This window comes from Diorhabda sublineata, chromosome 6, assembly GCF_026230105.1.
Source record: "Diorhabda sublineata isolate icDioSubl1.1 chromosome 6, icDioSubl1.1, whole genome shotgun sequence".
NCBI lineage: Eukaryota > Metazoa > Arthropoda > Insecta > Coleoptera > Chrysomelidae > Diorhabda > Diorhabda sublineata.
In genome coordinates this window covers 30,511,454-30,528,457 of record NC_079479.1, presented here as the reverse complement: position 1 = coordinate 30,528,457, position 17,004 = coordinate 30,511,454, and the positions used below count along the sequence as shown (strand labels likewise).

Here is a 17,004-nt window from a genome sequence, read left to right as displayed (position 1 = left end):
GCCACCAGAATAGTAGCATTCCCTTTTACTTACCACTATTTAATAGTCTTAACAGTTTCAAACAGTGTACCAAATTTGGTATTTTTAAGTTGAGGGGTTTCCAGTTTTTCGGAAATTTTACCCTACTTCAAAGACCTACAAATCCTCGGGAGTACAACTTGGTATAGTGGTAAATTGCCACAAATCATCATATTTTGGGCTCCTCTATACGTGTCTGCTTCGTGTACACATATTCGGTACAGATTGATATTCCGAGCTTTCGAATACTTGTGTATTCATTATCTGATATATACTGAAATAGATCGAAACATCAATTTTTTACTTGCCATTAAAACGGACATTTGAGAGTGTAGATTTTTGTCATGTTTTGTATATTCCAATCCGTCTTGATTTTACTAATTTTTGATGTTATTTTAGTGACGATGCTAAAAGCAACGAGACGCCGCGTCGCGCTGTCTGAATATCAGACTTTCGGTTTGAGAAATGGTTTAAGAATTTACATGTTCCACTAACGTTTGATGTTAAAACATATGTAATAACTTCTCGCTAGAATTGATCCATTTTAATGGAATTTACTTACGTCCCCGTGCCTGTTCACTATTCTCCCTATTTTTTGCTTAACTCTTTGGAGTACTAACAAAATCTGCATGTGAAAATAGGGAAAATACTTATGATAATACATATGTAAAAGAGATTTTGTCTTTAAAGCTTGTAACGATGTCCATGCCCGTGACGTCAGCAGCGTTGGAAATCGGCGCGTGATGCTGTCTCCAAGTATCGGGATGCTTTTCGGACCCAGTTTTATCGCTACCCTTGTTCACGTAAGTTTGTGCAAAAAGTGAATAAATTCAGTCATGGAACATCCATAGATTAATACATGATTGAACATGAAAATAATTAAATTTTCATTTTAGAATATGTAAGTAGCAATTCATTTATACCTATATATTTTGTAAACTAGCTAAAACTTCGGGGAATACTTAAAACCAACCACCTGTTAGTGTTTGCATGGAACATAGTTCAGGATATAATTTAGCAACCAGTTGATATGGTGACGTTTTAAGACCGTTTCCACTTGTTACGGGAGCGTATAATTCATTGGGGAAACGAAATACGCTACACTATTTATAGGAATATCGAAATTCAATATTTGTAGATAAACAAAAGCTCTATAAAAGCTTTATTAATTAGTAAAAAACACTCTCAAATTAAAACAAATAATAAAATCTTTCTGTAATTTGGTTGAAAATTCATGTAAACGACTAAAAAAACTGAAGCTGAACTAGGAGCTAGCTGCAGCTTTTTCAAGGTTACTTTTACCCGGATGGAAAGTCCACCACAGTGAGTTATATTGATATTATTTCCTCCCAATTCCAATTTTTTTCATGGTATAATGAAATTTGGGAATTAAGCAAAAATTGACCTGGATATTTTTTCGTCTATCCTGGATCAAAATTTCATTTGATTCAGGTATTTTTCAACATAGTGAGCCTCTTTTGTACCCTCGTCAAACTTTTTGAAAGCCAGAACTAAATCAATATAAATTCTACAGTAAACTTGAGCCACATTTCATTAAATCAACATTTAACGATCAATAATCATTTCTATTATTGAATTCTTAGATCGGTTTAATTGAATTGCTCACTAATTGAACACTAGAAATTTTATTCGCCAGTAAAAATTAATATGTCATATAAAATGGAACAATATGACGCTACATATTTTGAGGTACAAGGTTTTTCCTGGAAATTATTTCATTTATGTTCAAAGTAATCACCAACTACATCAAAGAACTTTTGTAACCTAAACTTCCACGATTTAAAGGATTTAATTCAAGCATATTTTGCGATGCTCTCATCTAACTCATCTTTTGTCGTGAAACAACGAGCACGTACATATTTCTTTAGATCAAAGAATAAACAAAAATCATACATGGTCAAATCAGGCGATTAGAATGATTAATGACTATTAAGTTATAATCTAAATGACTTTAGAACTGCAAGAAAACATTTTGTTAAGTACAAGCTTGTTGTAATTCCACGTTCTTCTTCAAGCTTAGCTTACTTATATACTTTACATAACAATCATTTGCTTCTTCACAAAAGCTAATGAATATTGGTGAACCCACACGCGACGTTTAGGTCGAATGGGAAAGGTATGTTTTTTCTAAAATATAAGATGTGAACTCTTTTTTAACTTTTCTAATGTTATGCGCAATTTTTACATATTGTGCCTTCTGGAAAACTTTAAGCGTATATGGTACTCAAGAACAGGGCTAACCAGTATTTGATTCATCACCGAATGCGCGTTGAAAATGTTTAAGAAAGATGACAAGTGAAAGCTTACTACTTGAGGATGGTGCTATTTAGACATTCAGCTCTAGCTCTTTGATATTTGAAAACATACAGAGTATAAATAATTTTATCTTGCTTGGCCTAACGTTGTTTCCGATCTTTGGCAATTTTAGGAGGACTGCAGCAAATCTTTCAGCTCCAAAGCTCCAAGTTCTAATCAACTCAAGTATCCATACTTGTAAAGAGATTCTTACAGATTTCATGTTCGCAGCAACTCTTGTAAACTGGAATTTATTCCTCGATCCCACAGTGCCCAGTTTCTTCCAGATCCAATATCATAAAATATTTTTAGAGATGGTAGTGCTCTTCAAGGAATTAATAGTTACCTTGGATTTATTAAGATCCAAATAAATTATTGATTCACCAGTATCAAATCGATCGAAGTTTTTCTTTCTTTATTAAGTGACTACATAAAAAAACTTTTATATTATAGTATAGCCCATAGTATTCAATGGTTTTCCAAACGTCCAGAAAGCTCTTTGAGATTTTGGTAAAACTATTCTTGCGCTTAGATTAAAAAAATTGTCAAACTGCATTTTGAACATCTTCTTTGGATTGAAATTTTTTCCAGCACAATTATTTCGCCACGAATCTAAATAAATAATAATCTGACGGTGTAAGGTGTGGCTTAAATGCTGGATATAGTAGGAATTCAATAACACCAAGTTCTCCGATATAACCTTATACCTTAGCATCAGCTGTCCAGTATAAATCTTGGCATTGATAGCCCGTTTATCTTGAATGATTTCGAAGTACAGGAAACCATTATAATTTCATAAGACACGCAACAAGACCTCTTTTTGTCACGGGTTCGGGTAATTTTCATTTGTCTTACCACTGATTTCTTATGTTCGGGTTGTTAAGATAAATCCATTTTTCATCGCAATTAACACACCTCGACGTTTCGGTTGAATCTCGACTAATTTGTGTGGCACTATTCGACAACTTTTATAGATACCTAATTATTTTAAATGACGATGTATGATATCTTAAGAAGATTCTAGGGAATCCGATAATAGGCGAGTGCTGGTGGTAGATTTGTTTTCTACTGCTTCCTTTGTAACCTCGCATGTGGATGACCTGAGCGCTAACGATCTTTAAGCGTCAAATCGCCACTATCAATAGCTTAAACTAAAGCTGTGTCGTTCGCTCATTAACTATGTCTTTCCCTCCAATATTACATATTGTCCTTGCCGTCACGGCTGCTTTCAACTTTTGTTTCCAATAATGTTTCAACAATACACATTTAACGCACTCCATATTACTTATTATAAAAACTGCGTCGTCGAAGAGAAAATAATTAAAAGAAAGTAATGTACCCTCCATAGAACAAGTTATAACATTTAAGAGACACCTTCTATGATATAGTCCAGGATGACACCTCCAGAGCACTTATATTTCAGCTTCCGCATTCTCAGAAACTCCATCTTACAGAAATTCATTTTACTACCCCACAATGATGTTCTAGGCGTGTCGAAGGCGTTTATTTTGCTATATCTACGACTACAATCGCGTCTTCATATCCTTAAATTCCTTTAGGCCAAAATCACGAGACTACTATTCTATTCCACAAGTTTTTCGAAACATCTATGTCAGTTTTGAGTTCATGTTATTGAAGCTCAGTACGTTGATGGCTGCTTGATTCTCAGGATAAATTCATACGTCATATTTGTTGGTATCCTTTCAGGATGATTTGTCTGGCGTTTTCTAGTGTTTATTTTTATCCGATTCATATATACTTGTATATTCGGTTAACAGTTATTGAGAAAGATCTTGCCAAATCTCTTTGAACCGGCTCTCCTCTTCTATCATATCTGTTCTTTTATCTTCATATGTCTTATTTCTTCTTTATCTTTTGTGATATTATTTAGTCTCTATTTCTTATTTCAATCAATTTCCTTTTGTTTTATTAATTGTTTTATCGTATTTTTTTCTTGCCTCTCGATATTTTGTGTTTTCTATGCTGCAATAAACAACAAATAATGCTCCAAAGATCTACTAAAGATTTCAAACCAGTTCTGCCCAATATCTTAGGTTTCCTCCTCGAACTCGTGAATATCTTCGCATTTAGTCCAACTGGTATTATTTTCTACAAATGTTTTATTCTCATAAAACAAAGAGACAGATATTTTTCTCTATCCCAGCTGCAATGAAGTATATTTTCTGTTGCTTTCCTCTATATACGTTTTTAATTTGAAAATACAGCTTTTATTCTTAACCTCTGTCTTCCTGATCCTGAAAGTTAGTTATTTGTTGAAAGCTACTAGTAATATTTAAAACATAAAATGAAAACCATCGTTCAGTACTATTATTGGTGTTTTTTTTCTCGATGTTTTCATTTCGTTCATTTTTTATAATTTAGTTATATTCATATATATTGCTTGCCAGATATATTATCGTATGCTTTCACTAGACCCATGAAGTTCGCGTGTATTTCTTCTATAAAGTGAAAGAGAACAAAAAAATCTTAATTGAAATAAGAAGAAATATGAGCCCGAAATATTCAAGTATATCTCAGACGCAGCTGAAATTAAATTATAAAAAGTATACTTATAAATTGTGCCATCATAATTACTTTTCCATTCAGAAAATGTCTTGGGATTCCAATGAAATTTTAACATATTCCAACGATTTATTCGAGTTCACCTACATTTTACTTTATTTCTGATCTAAACATTTCCCGTAAATTCTGAACATTCATTTTACGAATTATACGATGCGATTCCAAGTATGTTTTTTTCCCTAGATTGAATTTTTTGGTGGATTTAATGATCCTATTGAGAGCATTCACAGTGCTCTCATTCAATTTATAAATGACAAGGCGAAGTGGAATAGTTAAATGGAGCAAAAACAAATGTCGGTTAACTTTTTTCATTTACCATTTTATTATAAATAACCATTTTGTTCAAAAAGTTTGCGTATATAATTAAAATATTTGATTAACATAAAATCCAAAGTATTTTATTTAAAAGTTGTATTAATATGAAAATAAACTCCAAAATACGAGAACTGCTACTTAAGTTTCGAGATAGACAAATAAAAACAAATATTTGTAATTGGATATGGTTCTAAAAAGCTACTCCAAGCATTTTACTTCGTTGTCTTGCGATATGTGTAAAATATTCGGTTTCAAAGGCTGATTCTCATGTTTTTAAAGCAAGTTTATAGCGGCATTTGTTAAACTGGTTTTAGTATGAGTATATCTAAGAAACTTTGAAATAGAAAGCTCGATACAGTGCATAAGATTAAAGTTAAGTAGGTGATTTCAACAGTTTCAACAATTCTGTATTCCGGATTATAGTGTGACCTGATTTTTCACGTATAATTTTTTATCTAAATGGCTCACACTATACACAATTGTTGTACAAAACGTATGGTATGTTTCTCTCAACAAAGCTCTGTGAATAGTCACTATTCCCGAAAATCTGATTTACCTCTTTCGAAAAGTTAAATTACCAATTAAGATACTCATCGTTCCGTAATTTATTCAATTTTACATTCGTTCCTAGAAGTTATTCGTAACAAATACCCCAAAAACAACGAAGATGAATGGGAAACAATATTTCCACAGAAAATCAAGGCGAATTCGTTTAATATGAAAAGATTCCATTCTTCTAATAGTTGATTGTCGTTCTAGAAACTCAAGATTTGAATAATGTTAGTCAGTCGAATATAACATTAGAGAAATTTTTGTTCGCGACATATTTGATTTGCTCTCAAATATATTCTGAATCATTAACATAAAATAGCGTAGTACATATAACTTTCCAGTTGATACGGATCTTGAAGAGGAAAAGTGGCTTAACAACAACAACATAAATATTTTCATTGCCTCGATGTCATTCCCGAATGGATAGCCATGTAATTTTTTCAGTTCCTTAACTACTCTTCCTCTCAGATTAATTAGTTGTTTTGTCTCCTCGAAACTATCATTGTTTTTAAGAGTAATTTTCAATAGATCTTACCGTACCTACCATACGTACCTCAAGACAACGTTTCTTGTCGCAGAGCTTGTATTTTGCAAATGACAAATAAACCATTTTTGTGACACTAAGAGCGTCATCCTCCGCAACATGGTTGCCGAAGAACGCATTAGCTGAAATTTTTAATTTTCTGGTAATTGAAACAAGTTTCTTAGCAGCGCTGATGGCGTGGCATCCAATATGTTGGACGCAACACCTACGATTCCGGTATGCAAGAAATAATCTTCTGTTGTTCATATTTTTAGGTCGTAGATCTGCATTCATGGTAAAGTGCACAGGGCTCCAATGTACATCCCTCATTGGTAATGGTAGAACTTCTTCACATATCATTTTTCCCATTTCGCAAAACCACAACAATGAAGCGCTCATTATCTTCCACATCGTCTAAATTCAAACGTATCAAATAATTTCTACAACATATGTCAAAGAACCTAAACACTAAAATTACTTTTGCCAGTAGTTACTTGTTCTGACGTTAGTATCCTGAACTTTTTTGGTACGTAGCCCACAGCCTGACGCTTAAGCAAATAGTTTTTGGATAATATGATAATAACATTTCTTTTGTAGCTAAACAACTCTTTAGCGTTGAGAACTGACTACATAACGTAGAAGATTTCATATTCTATTTCGTATTCTTAAGATTGCATCCACTTACATGGAGGAGAAAGATATTCATTGGCTACTTAACAAAAGGTCTCAAATATCTCTCGAAAATAAATTGCTCTACTGCAAAACTGTATTCATATAAATTTAGTCGTATTGAATAGAACTATGAGGCTGCAATAAACTTTCAAATACTAAAATTTCCTAACATTTAAATCCCCCAAACATATTCTAATCAAACATAACGATTCGAACATTACGCTAATCAAAGATGTGGTAAAGATACAAACCAACGACCTCAACAATGAATTGATAAATTATCTATTCAACCACTTACAGAGAGAAGATTGTAGAGACTATGACCCAGGAGATCTCCCAAAACAAATTCTCTCGATAAAAAGAATTTTTCAGAACACTTTCGAATGTTTTTAGATGTTGTTTTAGAAAAAAAAAAAATAAATTATCATAATTTTCCAACAGTACATTCATAATTGGTTATTAAATTATTCGAAATAATCCTTAGGTATAAAAATAGCAAGTTAAGTACATTACATTGTTACGCTGCCTTGTGATAAATTTTTATTTGGATGATCGCGTACGGGTAGTAAAAATGTGTTGGACCTTCTTGCAAGCGACGATGCCTACTCCCTTGGGAATTGTAATGGAATATACGCCGTAATGGTAGTTAGTGAACATTTGGTCACACAATTAATTAAAACTCTTACGGAAATAGCGTCTCTTTGTTCAGGATCAGGCTTTTAGATACCCACGGAGACTCATTTAATTTTTTGTTAACACGTATTTACAGTTAATCTGTAAAAATCCTTTCAAGTTGAATTACGTTTCCTTGGAGAACGTATTAGTCATCTACTATTTAGTGTTACTTTTGGGTATGCAAACAGGAAGATTGAAATCGACATTATAACATATAGACTCCAAAGACTCTTATTTGAACAGACCATGTAAAGGGTGGTCCAACCAAAATGCATGATGTTAATTGTAAATAAAACAAAATGTTTTCAGAGAATTATCTTAATATTTTTTATAATGATAGAAGGATCTATGACAATTATGTGTGAAACAAAATATCGGCCAAACGCTAGCCACGGCTTCGGTGTCATACCTCTATCCGACGGTCCATATTTTCAATGACATAATTGAGGTTCAATGTTGTTAATGTGCCTAATTATCTCATCCTTTAGCTCTTGAATTGTTTCTCGGACAAAAGAGCCATTGTTTCGTTGGCTGTGTGGCAAGTGGCATCATCCTGTTGGAACCACATATCGTCCAGGTCCATATCCTCAGTTTCTGGCCACAAGAAGTCCGTTATCATCTCGCGATAGCGAACACCATTCACGGTAGCTGCTGGGCCGACCTCATTATCGAAGAAGTACGCTTCTAGCCCATAAACTGCACCAAATTCACTTTTTGTTGATGCATCGACTTTTCAACAATCACTCGTGGATTCTCATTTGTCCAAATGCGACAATTCTGCTTGTTAACGAATACACTGAGGTGAAAGTGTGCCTCGTAGTTGAAGATGATTTTCTTTGTAAAGTCACCATTCACTTTTGTCTGTTCAACCAACCATTCGGCGTATTGACGACGCTTGAAATGTTCAACAGGCTTCAGCTCTTGAGTCAATTGTAGCTTGCAAAATTTGCATCAGTGATGTTCGTAAGATGTTTACTTATTGGGCACGACGACGCGAACAACAGTAATGTTTTCCGCAGAACGAACGGTGCGAGCATGCACAGGTGTTTTCGCATTTCCTACAGACTCGCATGCGTAGACAAATTTGCGCATAATTCTCCCGATTATGGACACATTTGGTCGATTATGTTGACCAAAATCACGAAGTGCACGAAATGCATTTTGATTTGAGCGCCCATTTTCGTAAAAGGCTCCAACAATCTTAACGCGTTGCTCAATTGTGTACCTCTCCATATTTGAATTTGTCAAACACTGAAACAAAGAAATGTCAAATTAGTTGGGCAAAAAACTTGACGTTAAGGTGCGACTCACAATTAACATCGTGCATTATAGTTGGAAAAACTTTGAAAAACTAAACTGAAAAACGGTTTGTTTTCCGATGAAAATAATTTCTAATATTGAAAACGGTTGGTTTTCAAAGAAAAACAGTTCCCGAACCAAAAAACAAATCAAAAAATGATTTTTTCAAAAAAAAAAATTCTAAAACTAGAAGCATACTATTTTTAAAGAAAAACATTAAAAAAATGTCTAATATAAAAAGGGGATTTGTTTATAAGAAAAAAAAAACAATTATTGAAGCTAGAAAATGGTTTGTTTATGAAGAGAAGCAATTTCAAAAACTGAGAAACGGTTTGCTTAAAACACAATAATTTCCTATTCAAAAAACAGTTTACAAAAACAAATTCTAATACTAGAAGCAGCTTGTTTGAAGAAAAACGGTTTGTTTATATATAAAAAAAAATAGTCCCGAAACCAAAAAACGAATTATTGTTTCAAAAACAAAGCAATTTCTGAATCCAAAATCAGTCTGTTTTTATAAAAAAATAATTGCTTAAGCTGAAAAACGGTTAACAGTTTTCTCGTTTCGGGAAAGTAGAGGTGTATCCAGGTTTTTTTTCTACTGTTATGAATCGACCCGCGACATCCAACGCGTGGATAATTTCAGTCAGTATATGGTAAATGTGATTTTTCGAAATGTCGATAGCTTCTTCTATCTCTCTAACCTTGATCTGAAGTCCATCCAGTACCTTTTGGTTGACTTTGTGGATGATATCGTTGATTGTTGATTCGGCCAAATTTGACTTCAGTTGCCCAAAATTTCACTGTCGTAAATGATGATTTATGGGTCTTCATACATCTCCATATTTTATGACTGCTCGATACTCAATTCTCAACTGTCCAATTTGTTTTTTGGTGCGTTATCCTTAAATTGTTTTGTGTCCAAGGTACCACACATAATTTTGTGTCATTTAGTGCACGTTAACTTGTTATTTTCAACGATGATAATATACGACTTGTTCAGTTTTTATTTATGACCTCATGCTCTCAGATCCTCATTGATTCAATTTTTAGGAATATCTCACTTTTTTATCTCCATTGATTTTTAATTTCTACTGTGAATAAACAAATTTTAGAGAATGCTGATGAGGTTTTCTTGGTTAATGGAAAATTTGTTAACAATATACGCTACGTTGACAATACTTTTAATATCCAGGTCGGTGGAGGAATTGCAGAGGCTCGTAGAACGCTTTGTAATAGTCTGCAAGAATAACAAACTAAAGCTTAACACACAGAACACTAAATATTTGGTCATAATTAAACTAAAAAATGTACCAAGGAGAGAAACGACGGTTTATAGTTAACAAATAGATCAAGTAGAAAAAAGTTATTACCTAAGAACGGTTATAAAAAATAAATGGAATCTTAGCTTGGAGTTATGGACAAAGAGAAGCCGAGTAGCCAAAGCAAGTACAAGTTATATAAAATTAAAGCTTATGGTAATCATGGGTAGTAGAAGCTAGGATAGGTTACAACGCACAGCATTGTGGTTGAAAAATCTTCGTCAGTAGTTCGGCCTAACCAGCTCAGGTATGTCGTGCAGCAGTAAATAAAGCAAAATGGCAGTCATCCATCGATTACGTTCAAGGCACACGAAAAAGATTTTCCTGGTGTAAATGATTAAACTCTTTCAGAGCCTGGGGTATAACATAAGAACGATACGCATGGTTAAATGGATATATTACAGTATTAACAATTTTTCTTGCTATTTGAAGTAGATGAATAATATAGTAAGACAATATGTACTAACTATCATTTTCCTTTTTGTAACCGATGTAAGTATATAGAGGAAATGTTCTTACTATAATTTTATTATTTATATACATACACAATTCTACCTACATAAGCTTTCAATTCGATTGTTTATGAGCTACTACATACGATAAAAGTGAACATAATTTTTTTATTCGAAGTATGTTTCTTCCGAGAAGGATTTTAGTTAATGACTAGACATAGAACGTAAAAAGGCCTCTTTGAGCTTATTAGAGCTCATACAATGGTACAGCATTCTTTCAAAGGCCCATTGAAACTGTTTTGCTTGGAAGTAGGGCATAAATTAGATTGAGTATTCAATGTAGATTGTACTGCATTAATTAGAATTTTAATATGATTTCTTTCAACTTTTCAAGTTGCGAGTTTCAAAAAAATTATAAACTTTTAAAGTTTTATTGCAATGAAAATAGCCCGACATTATTATTTAATTGAATTTTATGATAAAAGTAAGTTTAATAGAGACCTAATACAAAAAAGTTCCAGCATCAAAATAGCTATGATGTAAGTTTATAAGTAAGTCTTGAAAGGACGAGCCATTTGAAGGGAAGGACGCGTTCCGGGGTTCTAAAAGCACTTAGAAACTCACCATAACTTCAGGTAATGATTGAATATACAGAGTGAATGAAGTATACCAAGTAAATTCGATTAAAAGTTTTAGGTGAATTTCTATATTTAGGTTTCTATTATATAATTTGAATTTACAGGTTGTACGTTCAACAAATTGTATTGTAAACAATTTTGTATTTAAAAAATTCGAATTTGTATTCTTTGAAACGAATCGGTCATAAACTGGAGCCGCCCAGAAAAAACCTAATGGACAACTGATTATTAAGAAATTTGAAAAAACCTATTTTCCTCTAAAGTAAAGTGACTTATACATGGAAAATACGTTAAAAAGTTATTGAGATAAGTTCAAAATCATCATTATAATCCTTCGACCTCTATACTGATGCCTCCACCACACAAAACTTTCCCACGGCTATTTGATGTCGTCAGAAAAACATTTTGTCTACCAAACTTGTCACGTTTCTGTGTCTGTAAAGCACATCCTAACTGACTGACATGTTGGGCTGTTAGATCCTGAGTAAAATGAAATAAATGAGAAAGTTACTAAAAACTTAACCAGCTCATTTAATCGAACCCGCCTATTCGACAACCAAATTTAGACACATCTACACAATTTGTAAAACAATTGTGGAATGTTTTCAAACCATACACGGTTGAAAATTTTAATTATAGTAAAGACATAATAGATTCCGACGAAAGCTCCTGGATATGACATTACTTTCGATTTCAATGCTAATTTAGGATTGAACTACATTCTGTCTCAATAGAAAGTAGCATAAAACATAATAATTCCTAAATCTGCCGAGCCCACTAGATAACCAATATCACATAGACTAATCAGTCTACTACCAGTCTAGTCAAAAGTTCTTTTTTTCCGAATAACTCTTTTCATGTCTCCAATATGTCTTCCTTGTTTATTTTTATATTGTTTCCTTCATGTCTCATTCTTATTTTCTTTATTTTATTTCCTCTATGATTTTGCTCCAAAAGCTTCTATAATTGTCCATTGTTATTTGCTAATCATTCTCCAAATTGTTTTCTCTTTGCTATTTCGTTATTGACTTTTCTTCTTCTGCTTTGACTATTGATTAATTTCTAATAAATAATAACAATCCTTCAACGTTATTTAAATTTAGTTAAGTAAAAGAAATTAATTATAGTTACATTCTCACAAATTCAATTCAACAAATTCTTCAAAAATGAAACAAACAAATTTGTGCAAGAGTTTTTTTATCAGCGACAATTCGAAACTAAATGGGTAGTAGATAAAGTTTTTGTTGTTCCAAACTAACGTTATTTCCAATTTTGTACGTAAAACATCTTAAGCTGTAAATTTTTTCACCCCTCAATTCCATTGACGTGATGGATCGTATTTTCAAAAATAATGGTTTAAGTTGGTGTAGTTTGTTGGAGTGTATTTTATTATTTATAACGTATATAAAACGTTACAACTGTTATGTTGCGTCTATGCCCACGAGGCAATACTTTAAGCCCCTCAAGTTGCTAACTATAGACATTTTCAATGTTTCCGATGGGGATTAGTAAAAATTTTTTACTACAGTAGAAATCCAATGAAATCAATTAATTTGAAGTCATATGATTGTAGAAAACAATGTAGCGATTCAGTTGTAATACTCATAAAAATATTAATGAAATTATTAATTAACATTTAATGTAAAAAATTAGATGGAAATCGCACAGCGCTAGAAGAGCGGATTGGGCCGTGAATATGAGAAAATAAGGTGCAGTAAGAAAATGGCGATATACTAGGAATGGTGATTCTAAGAAAATAATTTGAGAAACATTTTCGTGATTAAAGTCATGCTATAAAATTTTGGTCTGGGCTTCATTTCTGAGAAAAATTTTGGAAAATTTTTGTAGCATACATAGGATCAATGAGGACTTTTGGTATTCTATATCTACTAGTCTCCACGAAAATGTTTCTTTGTCGGATTCTTTGTCACTTTGGATTAAACGAAGTACGAAGTCATTCAATTCATTGATGAACTACTAAGGCAGTCTCAATGTTCCGTTCTCGTTGGCTTTTTTCTTTCTAGTGGTGTAGAATGTTTCTTCTTTATATATTGCCTATTTCCAATACCGGAAAAGGTATTTTATATGTAGTGATTTTATCTTAAATGTATGCTAATACTTTTGTTTCTTGCTGAATGCTGCTTGCTCTTTCCAAAATCCAGGAATCTGCCTATTTGAATAGAGAAGGTTTCTTCACATAACTTTGGACCCATTGGGACAATATAGTTTCACTTTCAGATCCGTCCATACTTTGTTTGGGTTTGTGCGAGTGTTCTCTAAATGGATTGCTTACTCTGCAGCTATGAGTTACATCCCTCTTTAGTATTACTGCCTCTGACGCGAGAATCCATCGTGTTCCTGCCGGTCTTGGCACATTAATTCTGTAAGTAATAAACTGTGGACTATGAGTGCTTAAGATTAAGCTCTTTGTTCCTATTTGAACTCTTTTTAAATTTAATAATCTCAATACTTCAAACGGCTCCAAAAATATATTGTTGGATACATTTGAAAGTATTTTGATTTGCATCCATACGAATTAAAATGTCAAAATAGGCTTTTTGACGACGTCAAATATCATAATTTGTTTTGCAATGGGTACTTTATGAAAGAAGTTGTCTGCTACATCTATATTGCTAAACACTAATAATTATATAACGAAAACTATTTTAGCATAAAAAACTTTAAAAAAAATTCAAAAGAACCAATAAAACGTTACAATTCAAAATGTTGATATGCTTTGAAGTAAATTTCTGAGTATTATGTTCAAGGGAGTTCGGTAAACCTCACGGAGGGTGTATTCGTTAATATATACTTGCTTAAACCCGTTTATAGTGGTAATTTTATAGTATTCCAACCTGACCATCTTGTATCGTCGTAAATATGTAACTAGAGTACAATAATGATAAAACCATAAAATAAACATAAAGCATAAACTTTGAAACGTGTGTTTAGGAGAACAGCATTAAATAATTTAATAGTGTAAATGGTGTTATGGTTTATGAAGATTAACCTTATATTTATTCATTTCCGTCAACTTTGTTGTTGGAATTTTTAGACCCGTTCATACTGAACACACTGTTTACACACTACCCCTACATTATTAGTTCCCAAACTTGTTTGTTTTAGCACTAATACCAATTTCCAAATCTCGAAAAAAAATCAAGATTATATCTGTCTATGGAAACTTGCATTATGGTTTCAACGATTAAAGTTTTCGTATAAATAGGCTAGAAATGATTGATTGATAAGGTTAATTATTTGATAATAAAATCAACTAAACAAATTTTCATTTAAATTGTTTATTGATTGTGCTGTGAGCGGCTGTCAAAAAGCAAAGCTGGCCAATCTAAAAAGTGACTCCACCCAACCACCCAACTTTACTTTTCTGAAATCTACAATGACTCACAGAACAATAACCAATCAATTCTCGCACATTTTATTTAAAAAACCTCCCCTTATGTGTTGTAGGTATTAATTATTCAAATATATAAATTATTACAATAGTTATTTTATTGTAATAGCGTAATATATCTTCTACCATAGTAAATACAAAAAATATTTAATTCCAATGACAGGGATGTACTTGTCGGATTGACAGCGAATTATCAATTTCTGGCTTGAGGTTTGTAAAAAATAATCGCAAATCTGCCCGTTCTATGATATTCAATTTGCTCCTTTTTTTCTTAATAGGTTTGTAACGACACCAACACTTTTTTCTACGAGGGAAAAGCGATCAGAAGCTTTCGCACAATTGCCTACAGTCCAGGATATTTTTCGAGTATTTCTACTTGTAGCTAAAATTTTTGATACCCTCTTTTAAGCCTCACTTTCAGCTCCTCATTAGTGCTAGGCTTGAGTAGCTCATCCATCGATAGAATATCTTCAAATCTGATTTTAAATTCTTCATGCAAGGCAATCAAATGTTGAACAAATTTCTAAATATCAAAGCAAACTACCTGCGACCAAGATTTTCCTTCATAATTTTAAATGTAACAAGAAAAGCTGAAATTACATTCTTCATTTTTATTGACTCGAGGCTGCCCCCTTCTAATTTTAAGTTGAGGTCATTAAATTTGTCAAATACGCGATGTCTGCTTTAAAACTGATCAGGTTTTCTTTTAAATCAGGCTCCTCACTTTCCAGAAACTCTAAGACTAAGGCAAAAAGTGAATTAAATCTTTTAAGAAGGCTTATGAGTCTACGATATCTCCCGACCATGGCAGGAGCTCCATCTGTTGCCACCAATATAACTTTTGTGAATAGAATAGATTTTTCCCTAAAAATATTACTCAAGATATCTAATATTGATTCACCTTTATTATCCGTCTTCAAAGTTTTGACTCGTCCAGTTGAACAGGAGAATTAGTTGTTTACAGATGCGTACACAAGAAACTTTCAACATCAGAGCCCATTTCATAAATACGTCTTTGTACAATGTTGTTATTCAAAGGAATTCTTTTGAGTATCTCAAATGAAGATTTGTGCAGAACAGTTTTTAAAACTTTTTCAACACCAAGTAGAATCAACTGTACTACAATGGTGTGAGGTTTTCCAGATTATTCCCATTACAGTCGCAGAGCTTCTCAAAATATTATCTGTCTATATTAATAGGAGAAGTCAAGCCAAAATTTTAATTCTTCACTATCGAAACAAAGGACCACTGCTTACATTTTTTTATCACAACCGACGTAGACCCCTATCAAATACCCCTCCAGGTGGACCACTTTGGGAATTGCGGCACTACATCATCACTCACAATTACACTGCTTGACGCGCGTGTACCTCCAGTATCTGAAGACGATAACTTAGTTATCGAAACGCGCGTCAGACGGTGTAATTGTGAGTGTTTGTGTAGTGGGATCGTGAACGGTGTGCTCAGTATTTCGTTCCCATCAGGTTCAATTGCAGCTTATTGTATTGAAATATTTAACACAACATTATTGTAATCTTGTATCTTGAAATATTCAAGATTCATTAGCGGAGAAAACCCTAATGAATATAAAGAGAAAAAGCGAAAAGCTGCAAGATTGTATCTAAAGATAATCTAAGAATCTGAATAAATTAAATTGAAATAGATAAGAAAAATGCAAATGAAAATATTTAAATACTAAAAAAGGGTGCTGATAATGTTCATTTAATTTAGAAAAATGCCATTAGCACGACATGAACCATAGCTGTACAAAATCACAGACAAAATTTGAAAAACTTAGATTAATAAAATACAGATATGTGATTGAGATATCACGAAATTACAGCTGGCAGTACTGTATTTCTAAATATCTTCATGTTTGAGTAGGGAGCTAAAAAGGATGGGTAAACTCTTCGTGTTGGTGAAGTTAATTTGATCATCTTGTTTTTGTTAATTGTAGGGTGCCACATACGCTTAATGATTTCCAAAAAGCAGGGCTTATAAGAATCGCTTGAAAAATGTTAGAAGTGTTAAAGACAGGAATTAAGCTCATAAATTAACATATAGTTGCAGTAAACTGGTACATCACAAGCTCTCGAGTCAATCAATATTCACAACTTAATTTTGCAGCACCGTGTGTGGTTTTTGTTTTATTTTATATTCACGGGGTCGACGGTGGACGACGGAGAATGGGATACATGAGCCAATTCATCAATTTTCTGAGTATTAC

At 32.9% G+C, this 17,004-nt stretch overlaps 1 protein-coding gene across 1 annotated transcript in view; it reads left to right on the top strand.

Moving 5' to 3' along the window:
* The first annotated feature begins 821 nt into the window (after nt 1–821).
* The window catches only part of LOC130445985 (uncharacterized), a 90,868-nt gene continuing 74,685 nt past the window's right edge, over nt 822–17,004 (top strand). The window contains exon 1 of the mRNA XM_056781930.1: nt 822–919. The gene's annotated coding sequence lies outside the window, so the exon portion shown is untranslated. The remainder of the gene's footprint in view (nt 920–17,004) is intronic.